Source organism: Pyrus communis, chromosome 2 (genome assembly GCF_041283825.1).
Source record: "Pyrus communis isolate YQ-2024b chromosome 2, ASM4128382v1, whole genome shotgun sequence".
NCBI lineage: Eukaryota > Viridiplantae > Streptophyta > Magnoliopsida > Rosales > Rosaceae > Pyrus > Pyrus communis.
The window spans coordinates 16,360,960-16,385,176 of NC_142566.1; the positions used below are offsets into that span (position 1 = coordinate 16,360,960).

Consider the following 24,217-nt stretch of genomic DNA (forward strand, 5'->3'; position numbering starts at 1 on the left):
GTTGACTATTAAGTATGGTTGCACTGGAAAAATGGGAACGTGCAATTGACAAGAAAACCTTGGGTGCATTATTTTGTGAATTCGAGTGGTGCATTTGTCATTCTTGTTTCTCTAGTGTATCTAACAAATTTTATTTGATTGTTTTAGGCAAACTAAGATCCACAACATTGAGGCAAGGCTCGTAGGTGTTGATACTGTTGGCAATAAATATTAGGAGAAGCTTGACACTCAAAATGCTTAGTGTTTTCTACATTTCCCCCTTCAAATTCTGTACAATTTCAACGACGGCGTTCTTCAAATTCTGTTGCAACTTTTGATGCTAAAAACAAAGAGGTACGGCATTGAACACAAAGAAATTTCACCGGGGGAATGTGATGAATTTACTTACGATTCCAAAGGGCACAACCTCAATCCAGGACAGAGAGACTGGACCACGTACTAACCTTGGGAACCAGCCAAGACAGAGCGAGTAGTTTTTATGACGTGTGGATGCAAATTTCTTCTTTCTTGTTCTTGAACAAAATTGCACCTACAAAACAAATAACACCTTAGATTAAGGCCAAGAACCTCGCGAGCCCATGATGAATGGTGTTTGGGGGGGGTGGGGGGGGAGGCTTTGGCTGAAGAACCTCCAATGCCAAAGTTAGAATTTTGAGGGAAAAGTGTTTGGAGAATTTAGAGAGTCTAGCAAGAGAATTGGCATTGTGTTTTGGAGAGAATGAGAGGCCTTTTATAGGGGTGTGGCCAGCCTCCTTGGGTTAGAGAGGACCGGCCACTTGGCTCTCTTTGTGGGCTAGGTTCTTGATTTGTGTTTAATTGGGTATAATTGAATAATTGACTAATTAATTAGTCAATTAATATAATAAAAAGGGAAAGATTTGAGAGTTATCTTGTGGAGAGGATTTGATGAGGATAGATGAAATAGGCTTTGAATTATTACCTATTTTGGGCACTTTTGACTTGGTTGAGGGATGATTGCCCGCTGCTTGCGAGTAGGAATCCCGATATACCTCAAGGGTATTTTTGTCCTTTTATATCCAAAAATCCACATGTCGTCTTGTGATTATTTTTGGCTCCACGATGTGCGTGCTCAAACTTGAAAAAAATCGGCTGTATTGTGCTGTGTACTCCATTCGGCTAATAAATGGAATGTGATAGCTATGAATCTTTTGGGATGCTTGCTGTACGTAAATAACACTCCATAGTTTAAGGAAATGCTAGTATTTTGATTTGTCAAGGGTGATTATCTCAATTCATGTCAAAAGGGTTGTGTTTCACACTTCACAGTGTTTATACTTAAAGGATCGGTGTTTATCTTGCAATGTGCATGTTTTTAGTATGCAATGTGCATATCATGTGCATGTGCTGAGCATGTAATGTGCATGACATGTGCATCCTTTGAGCATGAAGTGTGCATGACATTATGCATCCTTTGAGCATGCAATGTGCATGAGTGGTTATATATCCTTTCCGAATGATTATGAAATACGACTCACTAAACATTGCGCATTTATCGGGTCGTGATTGCAATCACGGTGGCTTGAAAAGTTACATAAAGTTATTAAAGCAATTATCTAGGAAATATTTTTAAGCAAACCAACATCGGAAACATTGCGCATTTACCGGGTCATGATCGCAATCACGATGACTTGAAAAGTTACAGAAAGTTATTAACGCAGTTATTCAGGAAATATTTTTCAGTGAACCAACATCGGAAACGATAGCAGAATTCCATTATAATTATAAAGACAAACTAACTTGGGAGGGGCAAAAACCCATTTATAATGGAGGGGGGGCAATTTGGACATTGGATTATGATTTTTTTTGGAAAACTTACATCTGGATTATAAAAGATTAACAAATAAATGCATGCTTCATTACACCAACTTGCAATTGAATTCCAAATGCAAAGAATAGGGAAAAAAGGGTTTTCAAGGAAGAAGATAATTAGTACCCTTAGTAAGTAATCCTTTGGATTTAAGGTCTTGTTTGGCAGCTCGAACTGTACTGACTATTTCTATCAGATAGAATAAATAGCCACCGGATAGTACTGCCTAAATTAGTCGGTTGTTTGGTGCAGTATCGGACTTATAACCGTATTATTTATAATGTGTTTGGTATTATACCAGATAAGAGGAATTCAAAATATTAATACTTTTAAGATAAAAAATTGATGATTAATAGAAAAAAAGCACTTTGCAGAAATATTTATGGAATTCAAAATAAAGCACTTTGATGATTAATGGAATTCAAAATATTTATACTGTTGTTTCTTCACTTTGCAGAAAAGAAGCACTTTGCTTCTCCCATTCCCGGAGCAAAATGAAATGGAGACGGGCACTCTACAAAGAGCATCAACGCCCTCAGATGTAGAAGCAGACCCTAAAGCCCGTTCGTGTCCTCATCAAGTCCTACACTGAAGCCTCTTAAATCTCCACCTCTCTGTCATTTGAAGCATCACCGCCGATGTCAAACGGAAGCCAAAACGGGAATGCTGCAGCCATCGAAGTATCGGAACAACAACGTGCAGCAGCCGCGGCGAAGGGTAACGCAGAGAAGATAATCTCGGTTACTGCCACCTTTGCTGCAGGACGGCTAAAACCATTCGAGTTTCGTCAGTCCATCGCGACTCTTCTCTTTCCACTGCTTACGCCGTTCGCGGTGATCAGAGAAGGAGGAGGAGAAGTTGCAGGAGGGCGGAACAGAGAGAGGCGTGTACTTAACTAAATAATACCATAGTTTTGAACGGTATAACTAAACGGGTATCAGTTGGATAAAGGAGGTGGTGCCGGATTATTTAATCCGGTGACTATTTAATCCAAACGGACACCAAACACTGTACTCCGTATTATTAGTACTATGCGGTGCCTTATAGGGTGTGCCAAACAAGGCCTAAGCTTTCTCTGAAATATGGTACACAAAGTATAACCCACTTAGCAATGTAACCCTTCAACCCGAAAGAAAAAAATAAATAAAAATATGAATTCTACCTTTAGCATTTAAGAATTGCCATATAGAATTGACTAGGCAATGCTGCCTGCGCGGTGCAGCGGGATCAAAAACTCTGTTGATTACTATGCTTGAAAAAAGCAGAGACAGTCGAAGAAAACAATAAAATAAATTTAGATATACAAAACACTGTAATCATTCACTGCGGTTCATTGCTTTCACCCAATTTTCAACTGGGACAAGCATTTGTACACAAAAGATTAGAAAATGCTGGACTATGTACACGCATAAAATATTGGTCAAGCTAGACTACACATTTTTGCCAGCATTTAGACAGAGAGCATTGGAAAATGCTGGAACCTAGATTAGAAAGAGTTATTTACATAACCAAAAAATAAGGGAAACATTGTTCGATGCATATAGTTTAGAGGTGCCAAGGTAACTTCTGTTCAAAAGGAAGATTCAACGTTCTTTGTGCAGCAGAATGGACAGGAGAAAGTTGATAATGATCTGAAATAAACAATATAAGTAGGAGTTGTTTCAAGTAAGAAGCTAGAAAAAGACAGTGAGATTACAACATTTGGCAACTATTTTTCAGTTAAGGCAGAAACAGATAAAATGCTTTCGAGGAAAATTAAATGAACAATAGGATACCAATTCAAAACAAAGCATGTGCTAAGAATCTTAAATTTCGACTATAGCAAGTTTGATAGACAGCTTCTTAAAAAATTGAAAAATGAGAATAAATTTGTATACATATAAATTAAACCTTCTACAAAAAGCAAGTATAAAGAGTAGTTACCTATCTTTTTTGGAAGAACCGGAATCTGTTTTTGCAGCAGTTGGAGACGACTTTTTTTTTCTTTCAAAAGCTTGATAGGAACTTGGTCAAAGTCCTACACATGTTCTTCTGAGATATCTTCTACATCACTGTTTGAAATGTTGGAGAACAATTTAAAAATAATAAAATAACAGAAATACAGAACCGAAATATTTATACTTTATTATTCAAAAATACTTGTAATACAGAATGCAATTATGTTTTAGTAACAAAAAATTAAAATGGTACTAACTTGAATGAATTGAAGGTAGAGGCTAGCGCAAACACTATGTCCTTCGAACAGTATTTCCGTCCCACTCGTGTGGTTGTGGTTCTACAACCCACACTGGATTATAGAACTCTAGCGAATTGCTTTGTGTGTTTACTCTCTGGAAATTTTGTACGGAAGACAAGAGGGAAGAAAAAGATGATTTTTTATGGAACTGAGGACTCCAGTTATATAGGCTCTTTCATACCTCTTCAAACACCTTTTGGATGTATCTGAAGCTATACAACTCTTTCCAAAGAGTTGTGTCTATTAATCAAAACGTTTTTAATTAATTTAATTAAAAACTTAATTCGAAATTAAAACTAATTAATCAGATTAATTTTAATTCCTTGGCCCCAAGTGCCCCAAGGAGACCTTGTCTTGATTAATTAATATCAAATGCATTCAACATTTTTAACAAAAGATAAACAGATTAAATACCTTGTACAAATCAGGATATAAAAAAGCCAAACTCTTCAATTGTTACCTTCTTTGCTGTCTGCAAGATTTGAGCTTTACTGGCTTGTTTTGAAGAGGGTGGCAGTATTTTTAAAGGCTCTGTGAATTTGGAAAAGCTGCATGGTTTAAAATAGCACATTAATTGACACATTTTGTGAGAATAGCCTTTCTTGTATTGTAAGAGCATATAACATTTTTTTAATAAATTGTAAACAATATTCTTCATGAACTTAGTAGACATTGTTATGACCGGCAGACCGAATTTATTTACTTTTTATTCCAAAAACGATACATTTTAAAAGACAGCTTACAATCAACTTGGGGACATCAGACCACCTATGAGTATCAGGATTTCACATTGCAAATTGAGTTTACAATTATAGGAAACGAATAGAGGTTTAGTTGTTCTCTAAATCTGGAAGTACTTGTGATGTTTTTTTAAAAGGCTATTCGCAATAGCTTAAACCAACTCGGTCCCTTTCGTTATACATTCCTTCACTAATTCCTCCCTAAATACCATGAAAAAAAAAAAAAAAAACAAAGCAGAATTTCATCCACTGCACAAAAACCCATCAGCATAGTGTGAAAAAATCACTATTTCACTTAAAGACTGCCAATTTACTCCAAATAAAATCCCAATTTCCAAAAGTAAATTTTCAATTAATTTCTCAAAAGCAGTCATTTCAAAAAGCCCATAAGTATACAAAAATATTACCGAAAAATAGAGATATATTGAATAAGTAAAGAAGAATAACTTTAGAGAAGGGGACGGAGGGGAAGCTGTCATGAGGGTCAAGGGCCATGAGATTACCCAGATCGACTTGAATATGTTGCTGCCGTGTCTCCATTGCTGCTTTCCGGCAGTTGCTTTTCATCCTCTCCATTCGACAGTCCAGGTCTGCAACCCCAAAAACATACAGAAACGATTAGCTTCGCGGTCGGATTATCAAATCATGCGGTGACAGGACCGACATACACGCAAATAAAAAAATTCATCAATTTGTTTGTTCTGAATCCATAATTCAGATTCGAGTTCGAATTCAACGGGAAAAAAAATACATAAATCCATCAAAAATTTTGCCCAATTGAAAAAAAGAAATAAAGGATGAATTAGAAGGTTTTAGCAGAGAGTCTACCTCAACAGGGAAAATTTTAAATGGAAATTGAAGCTTCAACGACGAGTGGGTATTTTAGAGAGAGAATCAAGCGACTGTATATTTCGATTTGCCGTTGATTGGAACGATCTGGATGAATTTTGGTTTCGGGATTCTAGGATTGGAAGAACGCAGGTTTTTTTTTTTTTTTCATGAGCGATGAAGCAGATGAAAGCAGATGGAAGCAACCGGAAGCAACTGGAAGCAAATAGAACAACTTCAATAAAGAAACCGAGATGAACTAACAACAACTTCAATAAAGAAACTAATTGATTCAAAATATAAAAATCTTCCAAACTAACATAAACAATACATTTGGTTCCCAGAATCTAAAATAGTAAAAATGGTAAGGAATATTGCGGATTACCTTTGACTTCATCAAGCTCGCGTGATCATACTGATCACTATTTCACTTAAAACAAAAAACACACATGAAACCAAAAATAATTTCAGGGAAATTGATAGATAATCAAATTTATTTGCAGAGGCGAAGAGGGGTAACCTAACTTACTACAATTTACCTCTACCAAGTTAAATGGATTATACTCATCCAGCCATCTTGCCCGCTCTGATGGAGCAATCTTTCTTCAATTAATCTACCTTTGTTGGGCAACTATGACTGAGTTATGGGTTGTGGATTTAAGATTTCTCTTTCGGGGAAAGGAGGAGGATTCTAGGTTGGGGAAAGCAAGGAGCAGGGAGAAAAAGGAGGGTGCCCAAAAAAGGCAAAACGATTTCTAGGGTTTGATGGAGCCTGCAGCCAGTTGAAGGAAAACTGAGGCAGGGTTTGGGATTGAAGTGATTTTTAAAAAAGTGGGCATGAAAAAAAGTTAGGAAGGTTTTGGGTGTTTAATAAACTCTCAAAATCAGCTTTATTTCAAAGTTTTGAATGAAAATAAGCTAAAAATTTAAAACTGCAAATATCATCTTCCAAAAACCAGCTTATTTTCAAAAACAAGTTTTAATGAATTTTTCAATAACCCAAAATTGCCTCTCTTTCCTCACACTTTCAGCTCTCGCCTTCAGCACGCTCTTGCAATACCCAAACCATAAAATTAGCGATCTCTCTCATTCCAAAAACCAGCGATCTCTCTCGTTCTTTAGGTTTCTCCGGCTCGGCGTCCTTCCTTTGGTAAGCTTCTCTTCTCTAAAATTTCATTATTATTTGTTTGGATTTTTAAATTTGGGGACGGGAGAGTAAGAGTGAACGAGGGGTGGGAAGAGCAAAGGGATGAGTGTATGGGTGTCAGGAAAAAAAATTGGGGATGGAGGGTCGGGAAAAAATTAATTGGGGAAGGTGATATGGTTTGTGGAAAAGTTTAATTGGGAAAAAATTAATTGGGAAAAAAAATTAGGGTTTGTGGAGGAAACAAGAAAAATTGAGAGAGAAGTTTGATTACATCTCTATTCTTTTTTTTTAGAAGGTCTACTTCTGATTTATCTTAGGGTTTAGGTATCTAAGAAAGGGTAATTTCCTATAAAGCTATACTCTACTTCTAATCTGTGAACTCTGCTTCTAATTTGTCATGAGTCGTTCCCTCATCTCTTGTGATTCAGCACACCCCTCTACAACACCGTTTCATCATCTTCTTCAAGCTCTCGCAGTCTTTTCTGAAACTCCAACCTCCAGATCAGTGCTCGTATCTTATGTCTCTCTCAGTCTGCTATCGTGTTTTATATTTTTTTTTTCTTTTGAATTCTTCATTTATGTTATTCTTTTTAATTAGTACTAGGTTTGAGTTTTTGGTTCATAGTTTTTGGTTTAGGCTGATTCATTCTTTTCATGATTTCTGCTAATTTTATTTGTCTAATTTTTGTTTATTTGTAGAAAAATATGGTTAGATTTGGTTCTTTATCGATTTATATATATTTTTTTCATGACAATCATCCAAAAATGATGCAGAGTACTATCTATGAGATTGTGGTGTAACTTAGATTTGGTGTAGTCTCTAGTTGGTGGAGGTTCTTGTGTTACATTTCATTTTCATGTTACGACATGATAAACTTTAAATATACATATTTTGAATTTAATTGGAATGCAAGTGTTTAGATCTGTCATGGTAGAAGATCTAGATTCCTTAAGGATATAAATGATAACATAACATTTTATACTAAGTTTCAGCATGGGCCAATTCGAAACTTGAAAAATGTTACCTGGACAATGGTTCTCATAGGAAGAACCAGTGGTTTTTGTAGGAGCGTTGTTGTTAGTGCTTTATGTTTTCTATATCGAATGTGCAGTCCACACTTGTGTCACTCGGCTGGATGAGTTCCATGTAGTAGGTTGTTTATTCAGAATACTAATGTTCATGTAGTATTGAATTATCTGGTCAAATATTTCTTCATGCTCAATACCAAACATAAGTCTTGTGTAGATGGGTCAACTTCAATGATAATCTGGACATCCATCCTTTATTTGTTGGCAATTATTCTCTCAATGATTCAGTTGGTTTACCTCCTACCGGTCTTCTGTTACTGTTCTTGCTGTTGTTGTTATTGCTATTATTTTGTGAATTGTTGTTGGATTCTGTTGTTGTTCTTGGTTATATTACAATATCATTTGTTATTGTTTTAATATATATATATATATATATATAGGATGTATGTATGTATGTATATATACAAATTAGTAGTTGGTATCGATGGCAAAGAAGGGGGCATCTTCGTCAAATCCTTCAGATGGAATGCCCACGTTATATCTATATTTTGTGATGTTTGCATTAAGGAGGTTAAGGCCGGAAATCGTCCGGGTACTCACTTTAACGGAGAAGGATATGCAAATATTAGAGCTAACTTCAAGGCAGAGACAAGGCATGATTATGAAAGAGTGCAACTGAAAAATCAGTGGGATGCACTTAAAAATCAATGGAAGTTGTGGAAAGAGCTAGTTGGTAAAGAAACTGGCCTATGGTGGAATTCGAGCAAGGGCACCGTTGATGCCTTTGATGAGTGGTAAAATAATAAAATTCAGGTTTGTGTATTTATCTTTTAATATGTATTATGATATCATGCAATATGTATTAATCATATTCTTTCTTACTTGTAGATAAACAAATAATATGGAAAATTGCGAAAAAAAAAAGGGCATTAGTCCTAAGATGGAAGACAAGTTGGATAGGATGTTCTCAAGTACAATTGCTACCGGTGAACATGCCTAGGCACCTTCATCTGGAGTACTACCACTAGAGACAAGAAAAGAATCTATAGGACAAATTGGTTCAGATGATGAGGAAGAAATTGAGACTATGCATGATCTAAGGCAAGCTAGTACGAAGGGAAAAAAAAGAGTGGCTTATCAATGAGAATTGCAAAAGAAGAAGGTTGATAAGAAAGGGAAAAAAATTGGAGGTGCTGCAAAACTTTGTGGTCAAATTGACTGTCTTGTTGAAGCTTATGAAACTAGGAGTTCTGCAAACTCATTGATGAGGTCGCTGCATATAGGTACTAGTATTTCGGAAGTGTTAGTGGTTGTTGTACAATTGCCTGGTTGTGAACCAGCTAGCAAGTTACGATTGTTTGCTACATATTTATTTTGTAGTGCAGAGAAACGAGAGGTGTTTGGCATAATGCAAGATCCTGAAGTCCAGTTGACTTGGTTGCAATATATGTTCAACGAACAACAATATAAGCTATAACTATGAATAATTACTATGTGTGGTTTGTACTTTGCATTAAGATTATGTGTTGAATGTTGCTTGTATTTTGTGTTTATTGAATGTTGGATTATGACTTGTTCTTGAATGTCGGATTATGACTTCTTAGTGATTGTTGGATTATGACTTGTGGAATGTTGAATTATGTGTTAGGTTACATGTGTATATTCAATATGAACACCTTTGATGATGATGTTGAGGATTTGGAGGATGGTCTAATTATATGCGCTAATGAGAGCTGTCGAAACATATTATTTAAAATATGTCCACAAAACTCTGTGTATGAATTCTTCCCAAACATGTAATATTTGGTTGATGGAAGTACTACAAGGAAATGATGTGTGATGCTATAGAATGTTTAGGATGAACAAAGATGTCTTTTATAGATTATCCAATGACCTACAAACTAATTATGGATTGAAAGGTTCAAGAAGAATGAATGCAATTGAAATATTATGAATGTTCTTGCATATATTGGGACATGGTGTGAAAAATATATTAGCGCAAGAGAGATTTCAACATTCTGGTAAGACTGTTAGTAGATATTTTGGTGCTATGTTGGATATCGTATGTAAGATGGCAATAGATATTATCAAACTGATGGATTCGGAGTTTCATGGCATTCCCCAAGAAATAAGGAGAGATACAAGATACATGCCTCATTTTAAGGTAAAGTTTGACTCATCTTCTAACTTATTTGCAAACTATAAGTGTAGGTTGACGGTTTGCTTCTATGTTATTATTTTTAGGATTGTACTGGTGCTATAGATGGAGTAAATGTTGAGGTTTCAATACCACCTTCGGATCAAGTTCCATACATTGGTAGAAAAGGAATGTCAATGGCTACATGTAATTATGACATGCAATTCACATTTGCTTGTGCCGGATGGGAAGGCACTACACATGATACAAGAGTTTTCTATCCGTGCTACGAAATCCAAATTTACACTTTTCTAAGCCTCCAAATGGTAATCTTCTTACTTATTATAACATTTTACATACTTGCTTTCTATAATTATTACAATACAAAACAAAATTTTCAATTTTCAGGAAAATATTACTTGTTCAATGCAGGAAAATATTACCATATAAAGGAGAAAGATATCATCTTCCAGATTTTCGTAGGGGTACCGAACCAACGGGTCATAAAGAGTTATTCAACTACATGCATTCTTCTCTTAGGAGCAACATTGAACGAACTTTTGGGGTATGGAAGAAAAGATGGGCAATTTTAAGGTATATGCCTAATTACCCGTTCAATAAGTAAGTAAAGATTGTCATTGCTACAATGGCTCTTCATAACTACATACGGAGGTATTCTAAATGTGATCCCTATTTTGATGACCTCATGGATTATTGTGAAGAAAACGATAGTAGTGACGATGATGATGAAGAATACCAAAATTATCAAGTTGAAGGATCACATGAGATGGAAGCATTAAGAAATAGAATAGCAGCAAGTTTGATGAATGCATCTAATTAGACTAATTTCAAGTACGTTAATGCCTAACAATATTGTACTAATGAATCCTAACTATTCAGTTTAAAATATTTCAATTGAAGTAGTTTGTCAAACTAATTAATATTTAAGATAAAGTTTATAAATATTTTCTTTTAGAAATAAAGTATATTTAGTAATTTACCTTTATTTGTTAAGAAAATTAAATTGATGACACACCTAGTATTATACCCTTTTTAGTCATTTCACACAGTCACAGCTATTTTACATAAAAGTTTACCAAACACTATAATACTGCTTTTTTTTTTTCCCAAAAACACTTTTACAAAAAAGTTTACCAAATACTCTGCTGCTTTATTTCACAGCTGCTTATTCTCGCAGCACAGCAGAAGTAGTTTTTTTTCAAAGCACAACAATACCAAACCAGCCCTGAAACAGTGGAAAGGAAGCAACAAAACCGTGAGAGAAGAAAATTAAAAGGGAATGAAACCGTGAAAGCAAGATTGAAGCGGTGGAAAGGATAAACAATGAGTCGAAGAGAGAGAGGGAAGAAGCAGCAAAAACCCACGCGTCCCATTTTGTTTTTCGTTTGACAGCAAAGCAATAGGGGCAAAGTTGAAAGAAAAGAAAAATGGGCGAGGGAAAAATTGGATATACATTGTAGAAGTAATAGTGAATTGAGTCTTAAACAACACAACGAGAATTATCTTGAAAGTTAGGCTTTTAATATGTATATAATTTGGCCCAAGGTTAAAAGTTAGCTTTAGCATGATGTATACGTTTCACTAATAGACCACCAGGAAGATAGCAGTGATAAAAAACACATACCAAAAAGGGTATTTCACTGGTCGGGATGCCTAATTATGCTCTCAAAATCACTGCCCTTAAATTCTGGTTAAAATTATCAGCATGTTGGCTCACATTATCAATGGTTTCCACAAACACATCAAGCTTCTTCTTGATTTCATTTATCACTAGCTTCATAGCTACGCTCTCTTCTTTAATAGCAAAACCAGCATTGTGCAACAGTGATTCAATACCAATTTCAAATTTGTCAACAAGCACTCGGATGTTGTCCAAGTCCTTCATTGTGACGAATGTTCCAATCTGCATTTAGCTGATTATCTCCCTTTGCCCTTTCAGTCCCCTCTCGTAGTTATTCCAAAGTATATTACACCATTTTCTAACTAAACCTATTGGAACAGCGAATGCTCCTGCTAAGGCTTTTACAAGTAGTGGTGCAGCAATGGCAACTGACACTACAGAGAAACCAAAATAGAGACGAACGTTTGAGAAACTGCAACTTCGTAAAAGAAAACTTGATAAGAAGTTGAAATCAGTGAATGCTTGAAGGAGGGTGACAAATGTTATATTTGTTGGCACATTTGTCTCTATATTGGTTTCTCTGTAGTTTCTCAAACATCGATGCCCGGTTCTTATTAACAGCCTAAAACAGTACAAAGAACTCATCCATGAAATGATCCCCAGCTGCCTTAAATGCCCTCAATTCTTTTAAGGTTCTCTTACATTTGCCTCTGCCCTTACTTCTTCCTCAAACTGCCTAATTGCAACTTAAATTATCAGCTGGTTATTAAGCGCACGATTAAGACATTGTTCGAGGGAAGTAAAAAAGTTCAACAATAGAGCACAGACATCCAAATATTGCACAATTCCAAATTGTTAAATCGAGAAAATCAAACCTCACAAACTTCAAGATCGCTGCTACAAAACTCATCGCAAGGAAGCTGGAATCCAACTGAGCTCGACCATCATGCTCCCTTGCCCAACGACAGCCTATCAATGGTGTACGCGCACCTATTACCACCTCCATTCACATGCCACGATTTCTCCGGCAAGGCTTTAACGGGCTTCTCAAGATCCTTTTGGTGCTTTCAAATTGCTTGGTCAGAAGTAACCCAAAGCTCTCTCTCTCAGATATCCCTCTCTTCCAACCCAGAAAAATGACATCATCATCTGTAAATTTTTACTATGTATATGTGTGTGTTTTAGTAATTTTGGTTTGTCCTATTTTTATTCCAAGATAAAGAAATTATCACATTTTGAAGTATTTCCCTAGGATATTCCTAAAACTGAAAATGACCTAATTGCACTCATTTATAAATGGATTATCTTGAAATGCAATCCTCATTTCTCATTTGTAGAGAAACGGAGAAGAGAGAGAGAGAGAGAAATGCCAAGCATAGCTGTGAAGATCTACAGTGTGTTCTTCGAGTTCCTCTTGGAACACCATTTGCAGAACTGGATGTAAACCCAACCCGACGAGTTAAGCACCTCTCTCTCTCTCTCTCTCTCTCATTGTCCTCATTTCTAGAACCGCCATGGCATCCATGGCCAACTGCGCCAATCTCTCTCTCTATTGTGTGTATATTAGCTTGACCTAAATTGTGAATTGTGGGATTTTTTTTCTCTGTTAAAAACATGGAAATTTTTATGCCGTCTCTTTCTCTCCCACACACACACAATCACACACATAATCATCAACCCTTGGTTTAACTTTCTGGCTGTTTCTAGCTAGATGGCCTGATAACTATGTGGGTAATTTCTTACGAATGTTTGGCCATCTACTTGGGGTTGTTGATATGAGATTTATACGCACACAAATTAAACCCTATTTGTGACAATTGTAGTAATGATGTAAGTAGGGATCGTTCTAACCGGGGATTAACTAGGGGTGCTAAACACTTGACTCAAATAAATAAAACTAACTTTTAAAACACTTAACTTACTTAACAAGAATTCAAAACAAGTACACAAGACTCCAAATACTTAAAACACGAAAATAAAACAAATACGAATGATTAAGACTCAACGAAATATGGGGGAAATGTGTTTGGGCAAGATTAAATTAAATGGAAAGATTATAATTAAGGGCAAAACATAAAGATGAATGCGATGGAAATATGGATGATGGAATAGCCAAGGGGTTCCTCTCCACACATGTTACACTTGCATACAAGATTGATTCTCACTTGGTCTTTCGATAAATTATGAAACTCAACACTCCGGGTTAATTAGGTCCGCTTAAATTAACTGTCAAGTTTTCCTTAAGTTAATGAATTGGATGGGTTTGCGCAACGCAATTCACAACATTCTCCAAAAGTCCTTTACGTGAACCGCACAATAAAGATACGATCAAAGATCATTAAGCATTATGAAAACTATAAGTGTTGACGAGGCATTCGTTACTATGATGAGCATGAAACTCGTGCCAAGAATTCATTTAACGCGATTGTTTATAAGCAACCTCCACTACTTGTGAATATAAGTTCGTAACGATTAGGTGAAACTCACTTATATTCTGGCGTCATATTCATGCATGAAAATTAAGAGCGCATTCTTAATAAACGTACATAAATAAGTTATCAATCAAACAGTTAAACAAATTGAATCCACAACTTATGAAATTCCAACGAAAGTTAATCAATTCATATTGCAAATATAAACATAGTTTCGAATCAACCCCTAGCTAAAGGGGGTTTAGTTCGTCATAACTTTGAAATCAAAGAAACACCTAAACATTCCAACAACTCAAACTTGAATTGTATGAACGTTTAGGCACTCTTCTCTTCCATTCCTCATACGTACAAAACAAAGAGAATTGAATTTAAACATTGAAATCAAAGAAACACCTAAACATTCCAACAACTCAAACTTGAATTGTATGAACGTTTAGGCACTCTTTTCTTCCTCGTTGTTGTAGCACAATGTCTAAGGTGAGCTTTGGGATTATGTGAAGTGTTTTGGAGGGATGGGAAGTGGTTGGATAGTGGCTGCAATGGAGGAGAAAAACTGCATAGAAATGGAAGGTGATGCACGGCAAAGGGGGAGTGTTTGTGTTGTGTGTTGTGTTATGAATGGAATGAATCAATTGTGGCTGCAATGCATGCTTATTTATAGGTAAATGAGAGGGAACATGACAGCTAGGAATAGGTGGAAATGTGGCTGCAAGTTTGGTGAATGATTATGAGTGAATGCATGTGAATGTGGCTAGGTTGGAAAGCTGGAATTGCTGGAATTGCATGGTACCCCATGGCATTGAGTGTGTTTGAGTGTTGTGGCTGCAATGTTTGTTGGTTAAAGATGCATGTTGATGTATTATACAATGGGAAAGTATGTGATTGACAACTAGGGTGAATGGTGGCTGCAATGATGAAGTGTGATGGCTGAAAATGGCAAGGGAAGTGCACGACATTGGGTGTTTTTGGTGCATGTGGCTGCAATGTTGTGCAATGATGGAGGAATAAGTGCATGTGGTTGAATTGGTGGTGAATGTGCATGGCAAATAATGGATTTGGCTGCAATGGTGTGGAATTGGGCTAAGGTTTAAGTGCATAAAATGGACCCAAATTGCTCCCCCTTGCATGGCAAGGAATGGTGTTTGTGTTAAGCCCATGGCAAGGTGTTATGTAATTGGGTTAGGGCCATTGTTTTGTGTCCTCAAGTGCATACAAGGCCTTCAATTTTATCCAACACTTGGGCTCCAAGCATAAGCTATCCATCCTTAGCCCAATAGTGCACCAAAAGGCCCCAAAACACTCCACAATGCAACCTTTCGTCAAAACACGTCTTTCGATCCTGAAAACACACAAAAGAAGCATAAAGGACTAAAATAACTAAAGAAACATAATGTAAATGTACGAGAACAAGCCATTTAAGTCGCATGAATATGCTCCTATCAAATACCCCCACACTTAGCTTTTGCTAGTCCTCGAGCAAAACAGAAAAACAAAACAAAACGAAACGAAACAAAACAAAACAAACCAAAGACAATCTTAAACCTTCCAACGTTGCCTCAGGGATTTCCAGTGCACATGACAAGTTAAAAATCATCATTCCCATAGATTTTGGTTATCTTTACACTTAAGTACATACTTAATCATAGTCACCACATATTAGTTCACAATTAAGCATTTAAAACTATGTTTTGAATGTAGTAACATGCCTTAGAGAATTTCTCAATTCCTTACAATATATGCACTCAATTTTCACTCAGATTTTCTAACTACACACCCTAAACTAGTTATATGCGAGAAGATTGATGTAAACATGAAAACGAACACTCACATATATGTATCATAAAGAAAGCAATTTCTGGAGTTTAATAAGCATGTTTAGGTATGATCTCATGAATGGAATGCTACCACTTAGATGCGAGAACCAGTGACACTATATGCTCATACCAAGTTCAAACTCCACAATTGAAATACATAACACTCAAGATTGAAGTCATGGGTTATACTGGGGCTTGGGGTGTTTGGATAACAAAGAAGGAGTATGGAAAACAAAGGTTCTTTAAGCAATAGTGAGCAAAGTAATGAATTAGACATTTAGAATTCCCTTTAGAACGCAAAAATCAACTTTGAACAAAGGGGGAATCACACAAAACTCAGTGCCATATTCAACTTTTTTGGACTCTTTCTTTAACCATCAACGTTTGTGAGTTCATTATTACTTATTTTCACTCCTTTTCTTTCTTTTCTTCTTCTTTTTCTTTTGAATCTCAAAACATACATATAACTTAAGAACAAACTTTTACCCCCCCCCCCCACACTCATTTTCTTGCATAATGTAACTCAAAAGGAATTCATTATCCCTCATGCTTACTATGCTTCAAGAACAAGGGTACAGATGGTCCTAATCTAGGCTAAGTGAGGATGATATGGGTTAACAAAGAACATGGGCTAAACAAGGCTCAACAGGATTAAAACTTACAACATATACGACATATGGGAAGTAAGGCTATTTGGCTATGGTGGCAACTACACAACTTCATCTTGATATATGTTATGCAATTCAATGTCATGCTTTGAATGAAACAGATATAAGTTCTAGCATTTGGTTCTATCATGATACAATTGCATTCTAAGTAGCAACCAAGCAAGGAATAATGAGATCATGCAACAACTTTAGAAAACAAAGAATCACAGATTATAACTCTCTAAAGAACGTAATGGCTCGAGTCTCACAGGGATGTAGCGTTTATTATGAGTTTCTTCCTTCAAGCATGTTACAGAAACGAATTTTTCTTTTATGATTGCATGTGAATTCATACATTATAACCATAACCAAGCATATACCAAGAGTAAATCAAACTTTTCTCCATGTTTATAACTCTTTTTAACAGTCATGCAATTACAAACCAAATCCTCATCATTGTGTTGGAAGGTACCTTAAGACACAAACACACAAAAACGACTCAAAACACTCTTTTTAGGCTTTTCAAAACATGTTTTTCAAATTTTTATATGATTTTCTGAGTTATAAAACAAAACATACTAAACAGCTTAAAAACATTTTAAAACAGCAAGGAACAACACTTGAAGTTATGGGTGATAAAATCTCACGAATTTGTATCAACAACATTAGTTACCCCCCCCCCCCCACACACTTAAATCAAACATTGTCTTCAATGTTTTAAGCTTAAAATCACACCAAACAAAAGTAAACATAAATACAACAACTTAAACATACTAAACATGGCAGAATGTAAATAACAAAGAGAAGAGTTTAGAGACGCAAATCTGGTTGTGGAATGTAAATTCCATCTTCTCCTTGTTGGTTGCATTGAGGCTTGATGTTGGTGATTCCACAGGGGTTCCTCCCATCGTTGATTTTCCTTTGTGCTACTCTTGAACTGGGCAGCAGGATTCTTTTGGTCTCCCCCGAAGGTCTGAGCTTACTCCTTTGGTCTGTTTCCTTGTTCAATCTTTCCAATTCGTATTGAAAAGGGTTGGAGGATAACTCAGCCTATGCTTGTCTCCACATGCTTCAATGTATCATTTTCACTTGCCTTGCTTGCTCCCCTTGCAGAAGTAGTCATTTCTCTTTGCTTTTGAAGAAACGGCGAATGAAGCAGCACATATATTTGTTGTGGTTGTCTCCACATGCTTCGATCGACCGTTTCCTTTTGCCTCATCTGTACTCCCGGTATCTGGTATCTTCTTTGGGGGAGAAAACATTGAGTATTTCAAAAGGCGTTGCTGGGAGAGCGCCCTCAGAGGTGAGGAAGAGTTGGACATTTTTCTTCAGGTCTGCCTTGCAATAAGAGATGAAGGTCGACATATATAGGGATTTCTCAATAGCAAGTGGAGGTACTGTTCTTTTACCCTTGTCGACAAACGTCTCTTCAATTTCTGAGCAAACGGCTTTTCGATTTCTGAGCGAGCGCCTCTTCGATTTCTGCATGGCCTGTAGTGATCACGGGTGCGGTTAGTCCGACCTAGAACTGGATTGTGTAATCTAGCTAGCCTTTAACGACAGTTTATACTCAAGTTGGCACTCTGTTACCAGACGGGTTGGCAAAAGTGCGTAGCTGGGATGAAAAGCTTCACGTGTTTTCAACTTTGTCAGAGAGCTTTTGACAAAGTTGAACGCGTTGTCTGAAAACCCGCGAAAGCGTCGCCGAACTTCACGCAGGAAAATCCGGCTCTTTGAATCCGTGGTCGTGTCACCTTGGCTTTTTATAGAGGTAACGATCACCTCTAACATTCCACTTTGCTCATTTGTGAAAATCTTCTTCGACCCTTACAGATTTTACTCCATCCACCTTTCTCTTTTAACCCTTTGACAATGGCAAACCCGTCGAACATTTGCTTAGATTTGAGTCTAAGCAGTGATCCGAGTGCGCCGCGTCAAGTAAATGTATGGTGCCCTTCTTTCTTTTCTTCTAATGGCCCTTTGACAGGTGAAGACTCTGTGATGAAGGACACAACAACAGCTACGATAGTAGCTAGGAACCTCCTCACTCCAAAAGATAGTAGGCTACTTTCAGAATGGTCTGATGAGTTGGCCGTTCATGAGTCCCTAGCTCTCAGTGTTCAGTGCGCAGGCTCTGTGTCCAACATGGGCCAACGCCTACTTGCTCGTTCCTGCCAAGTGGAATCATTGATGGCGGAGGTGGAAAGTCTTAAGCACGAGATTAAACAGCTTAAGCACGAGAATAGAAGTTTGCATGTGCTTGCAAATAACTATTCGACTGGCATGAAGAGGAAGCTTGATGAGCTGCAAGAATCCAGTGGTCGCATTCAAAGTGACCGTCAACGGCTTGCGACTTTCTTCCAGAGGCACATTTTTCCTGGCTTATCCAGCGTTCCACCAATTGAGGCCTCTTCTTTGATGCCTCCCGCTTCTGTAACTTTCTCAAGTATTGGGGCTTCAAGTAAACGACCTTTGTGAAAGCTCCATCTTTCTTTGTTTAGCAGTGCCTATCAATAAATCAAGAATTGTTCTCAATGTTTCAATCATAGACTCACATAATTAACAAACAAACAAACAAAACAACAACTAAACAACCTAACATGGCAGAAACGAAATAATAACAAAGAGAAGAGTTTAGGAATGTAAGTCTGGAATTGGAGTGCTTTCTAAGTCTTCCTTTGTTGAATGCATGGGTTGCCTCCTAAGTAGCGCTTTCTTTTACGTCTTGCAGCCGGATGAAACCTTCATTTCTTTACTTAGAGCCCCCGGTATAGAGGGGTATGTCCTCCACGGTATGTTCCTTGAACACTTTCATAATATGGCTCACTGAATGGGCGGGGATAACGATCCTCCCTGATGGTGGTGTTTTGGTTTCGAACGTCCATGTACATACTCCCATCACCTTGAAATTGATTGGGTACCTGCACCAAAGAAGGTAACAACCTATTAATTGAAATGGGAATTGAAAGTGGGATTGAAGACTTACAAACATATTGTGGTGACGGCTCAAAAGTGGCAGTTCTATCAACAATATCACTAGGACTACTTTCGACCATATTGGGTGGTTGTAGGGCAATCACTCCAAGTTCTTCTCCAATGGTGGTTCTTGATACATCCTTCGTGATAAGTGTGGATTCTTTCGGCCCTGTGTCTTTATGCACATCTATGACAAAACAAGAATGACTATCGTTAGGATTCTTAATAGAGTCAGAAACTTTAAAATTAATAGTATCACCACCAAACTCCATAGTTAAGGCTCCCTTGGCCACGTCAATCTTGGTGTGGGCTGTTTTCATGAAAGGTCGTCCAAGTAAGAGTGGCGATGGTGGAGAGTGGGTTGAATCCTCCATGTCAAGCACATAGAAATCTGCAGGAAAAATCAAATGGTCCACCTGCACCAGAACATCTTCCAACACTCCTCTCGGGTATGCATTAGATCGATCAGCTAATTGAATAATGACACCATCATTTTTAAGCTCTCCTAGATTCATAGATGCATAAACAGAGTATGGCATGACATTAATTGATGCACCTAAATCTAGCATAGCATGTTCGAACTTTTGATTACCAATTACACAAGGGATGGTGAAACTACCTGGATCTTTGCATTTAGGTGGTAGCTTTCTTTTTAATATGGCAGAGACATTCTCACTTACATGTACTACCTCTTTTTCCCGAATCCGTTTCCTTGTTGTACAAATCTTCTTCAGAAACTTAGCGTACTTCGGAATTTGCTTTATTGCATCAAGGAGCGGGATATTGACATGTACCTTTCTAAACGTCTCCAGGATGTCTTTTTCATCTTCCTCTTTCTTGGCTTGCATAAACCTGCTAGGAAAGGGTACATTTAGTGGAATCACATTAGAAACAGTTGAAGTTGGACCTACCTTACATTCGTTGGACGACCTAGGTGCTTGAAGTGGTTGCGGCAAAGGTTGCTCCACCCTTTCCGTGGCTTTGCCCTTACTTTCTTCTTCTTGCAGCAACCTTTCATCCTTTTCTTGGCTTGATTTTGATGGTTGTGAGGTGGTTCCAACTTCCTTGCCACTTCTTAAGGTGATTGCATTGGCGGTTTCGAAACCACCCTTGGGATTGACCACCGTAGTGCTTGGTAACTTACCATTTTCACGGAATTGTCCCAAAAATTCGGCCATTTGGCCCATTTGCTTCTTTAGCTCATTAACCTCCTTTGCTTGGTTCTGCATTCCCTGCGCCATTGTGGTTAATAATTGATATGTTTTATCATCATTCACAGACGTACCTGAGTTGGTTTGGGATGATTGTGCTTGAGGAGGTGGTTGTGGTGCCATTGGCTTTGGAAAGAAACCCGGAGGTTGTCGGAATCCACTTTGTTGGGCAGGTTGTTGTGCATCTCTCCATCTGAAATTTGGGTGGTCTCTCCAACCTGGATTATATGTGTTAGAATATGGATCGTTCCTTGGTTGGTTTTGATTCCCATAGCCCATGGCATTGGCAGATTCCCATCCTCCGTTCTCAATTAATTGAGGGCATGTCTCGGATGGATACCCTTGCATAGAACACACGCCACACACTTGGTTTTCTTGTGGTTTTGACCCCTTGACAACCTGAGACAAGAGAGAAGTAAGATTAGCCAATTGTGACTGAATATCAGAAATTGCACTTACCTCATTCACATTTTGTTGTCGTGGCCCCTCTCTTTGTCCAACACCTTCATATTGTTGAGCATTGTGTGCTCGGTTGGCAATTAGAGCTTTGGCATCCATTAGAGTCTTGTCCACTAATGCACCACCCGCCGAAGCATCTAGCATTTGACGTTCCATGGGAATGAGTCATTCGTAGAAATATTGAATGAGCAGCTCCTCCTTCATTTGGTGCTGTGGACATGAAGCAACAAGCGATTTAAAACGTTCATAATAAGATGGAAACGACTCACCTTGATTTTGTTGGATGCCACTAATTCGTTTCCTCAAGAGAATGATCTTTGCAGTTGGAAAGAATTTCTCTAAGAATGCACGTTTCATACTTTCCCAAAAAATGACAGTTCCAGGGGACAATTCAAACAACCAATCTTTGGCCTTGTCCATAAGTGAGAATGGAAAGGCCTTCATTTTCAAAATACTCCCATCAACGTTGATGGGTGTCATACTTGAGCAAACTACCTCAAATTCCTTAAGATGTTTGTTAGGATCTTCCATGGACAACCCATGGAATTTAGGAATATGATGTAATAAACTAGACTTAAGTTCAAACTCATCGGTCTTCTCAGGGGCTGCATTGGGGTATTGGATGCAAAGAGGGGCTGCATTGGCCAAACCCGAGGCAGAAAGCTCCTTGATGGTTCGATTGTCCACTGCCATGGTTGGTACTTCCTCTTCAAGTTCAGGTTTGGGACTAGAAGGATTAGACGCTTGTGATTTCTTTTTCCTTCTCAAAGTCCTCTCGAAATCACCGTCAAAGTCGGAGATATGCTCACAAACAGGTTGTGAGCTACGGGTCATAAACTAGGACCTGCACACAAAAACAAAACACACACACACAGTGAAGAAAAAAAAAATTGAAAACACAACAGAAACTAAATAATTTAAACAAGACTCAAGACAAGGGATTAGCAACTTTGCCAATCCCCAGCAACGGTGCCAAAATTTGATACGAGATTTATACGCACACAAATTAAACCCTATTTGTGACAATTGTAGTAATGATGTAAGTAGGGATCGTTCTAACCGGGGATTAACTAGGGGTGCTAAACACTTGACTCAAATAAATAAAACTAACTTTTAAAACACTTAACTTACTTAACAAGAATTCAAAACAAGTACACAAGACTCCAAATACTTAAAACACGAAAATAAAACAAATACGAATGATTAAGACTCAACGAAATATAGGGGAAATGTGTTTGGGCAAGATTAAATTAAATGGAAAGATTATAATTAAGGGCAAAACGTAAAGATGAATGCGATGGAAATATGGATGATGGAATAGCCAAGGGGTTCTTCTCCACACATGTTACACTTGCATACAAGATTGATTCTCATTTGGTCTTTCGATAAATTATGAAACTCAACACTCCGGGTTAATTAGGTCCGCTTAAATTAACCGTCAAGTTTTCCTTAAGTTAATGAATTGGATGGGTTTGCGCAACGCAATTCACAACATTCTCCAAAAGTCCTTTACGTGAACCGCACAATAAAGATACGATCAAAGATCATTAAGCATTATGAAAACTATAAGTGTTGACGAGGCATTTGTTACTATGATGAGCATGAAACTCGTGCCAAGAATTCATTTAACGCGATTGTTTATAAGCAACCTCCACTACTTGTGAATATAAGTTCGTAACGATTAGGTGAAACTCACTTATATTCTAGCGTCATATTCATGCATGAAAATTAAGCGCGCATTCTTAATAAACGTACATAAATAAGTTATCAATCAAACGGTTAAACAAATTGAATCCACAACTTATGAAATTCCAACGAAAGTTAATCAATTCATATTGCAAATATAAACATAGTTTCGAATCAACCCCTAGCTAAAGGGGGTTTAGTTCGTCATAACTTTGAAATCAAAGAAACACCTAAACATTCCAACAACTCAAACTTGAATTGTATGAACGTTTAGGCACTCTTCTCTTCCATTCCTCATACGTACAAAACAAAGAGAATTGAATTTAAACATTGAAATCAAAGAAACACCTAAACATTCCAACAACTCAAACTTGAATTGTATGAACGTTTAGGCACTCTTTTCTTCCTCGTTGTTGTAGCACAAGGTCTAAGGTGAGCTTTGGGGATTATGTGAAGTGTTTTGGAGGGATGGAAAGTGGTTGGATAGTGGCTGCAATGGAGGAGAAAAACTGCACAGAAATGGAAGGTGATGCACGGCAAAGGGGGAGTGTTTGTGTTGTGTGTTGTGTTGTGAATGGAATGAATCAATTGTGGCTGCAATGCATGCTTATTTATAGGTAAATGAGAGGGAACATGACAGCTAGGAATAGGTGGAAATGTGGCTGCAAGTTTGGTGAATGATTATGAGTGAATGCATGTGAATGTGGCTAGGTTGGAAAGCTGGAATTGCTGGAATTGCATGGTACCCCACGGCATTGAGTGTGTTTGAGTGTTGTGGCTGCAATGTTTGTTGGTTAAAGATGCATGTGGATGTATTATACAATGGGAAAGTATGTGATTGACAACTAGGGTGAATGGTGGCTGCAATGATGAAGTGTGATGGCTGAAAATGGCAAGGGAAGTGCACGGCATTGGGTGTTTTTGGTGCATGTGGCTGCAATGTTGTGCAATGATGTAGGAATAAGTGCATGTGGTTGAATTGGTGGTGAATGTGCATGGCAAATAATGGATTTGGCTGCAATGGTGTGGAATTGGGCTAAGGTTTAAGTGCATAAAATGGACCCAAATTGCTCCCCCTTGCATGGCAAGGAATAGTGTTTGTGTTAAGCCCATGGCAAGGTGTTATGTAATTGGGTTAGGGCCATTGTTTTGTGTCCTCAAGTGCATACAAGGCCTTCAATTTTATCCAACACTTGGGCTCCAAGCATAAGCTATCCATCCTTAGCCCAATAGTGCACCAAAAGGCCCCAAAACACTCCACAATGCAACCTTTGTTCAAAACACGTCTTTCGATCTTGAAAACACACAAAAGAAGCATAAAGGACTAAAATAACTAAAGAAACATAACGTAAATGTACGAGAACAAGCCATTTAAGTCGCATGAATATGCTCCTATCAGTTGTCA

The 24,217-nt window shown here is 37.6% G+C and overlaps 1 long non-coding RNA gene and 2 pseudogenes across 3 annotated transcripts; 1 reads left to right on the forward strand and 2 right to left on the reverse strand.

The window, feature by feature from the left end:
- Positions 1-3,353: 3,353 nt before the first annotated feature.
- Positions 3,354-6,474, reverse strand: LOC137746569 (uncharacterized). Of its 3 annotated transcripts, none has more exons than XR_015955969.1 (6): positions 6,018-6,474; positions 5,308-5,394; positions 4,922-5,005; positions 4,525-4,612; positions 3,752-3,879; positions 3,354-3,459 (listed from the first exon to the last, which is right to left on the reverse strand). It is a non-coding gene; the product is annotated as an uncharacterized LOC137746569 (long non-coding RNA). The 3 variants fall into 3 exon arrangements; XR_015955971.1 differs by having other exon boundaries at positions 4,023-4,612; XR_015955970.1 differs by lacking the exon at positions 4,922-5,005.
- Positions 6,475-8,261: 1,787 nt separating this feature from the next.
- On the forward strand, positions 8,262-9,285 carry LOC137746891 (L10-interacting MYB domain-containing protein-like; annotated as a pseudogene).
- A 2,318-nt stretch (positions 9,286-11,603) lies between these two features.
- Positions 11,604-12,439, reverse strand: LOC137747887 (UPF0496 protein At2g18630 pseudogene; annotated as a pseudogene).
- Between the last annotated feature and the right edge of the window lie 11,778 nt (positions 12,440-24,217).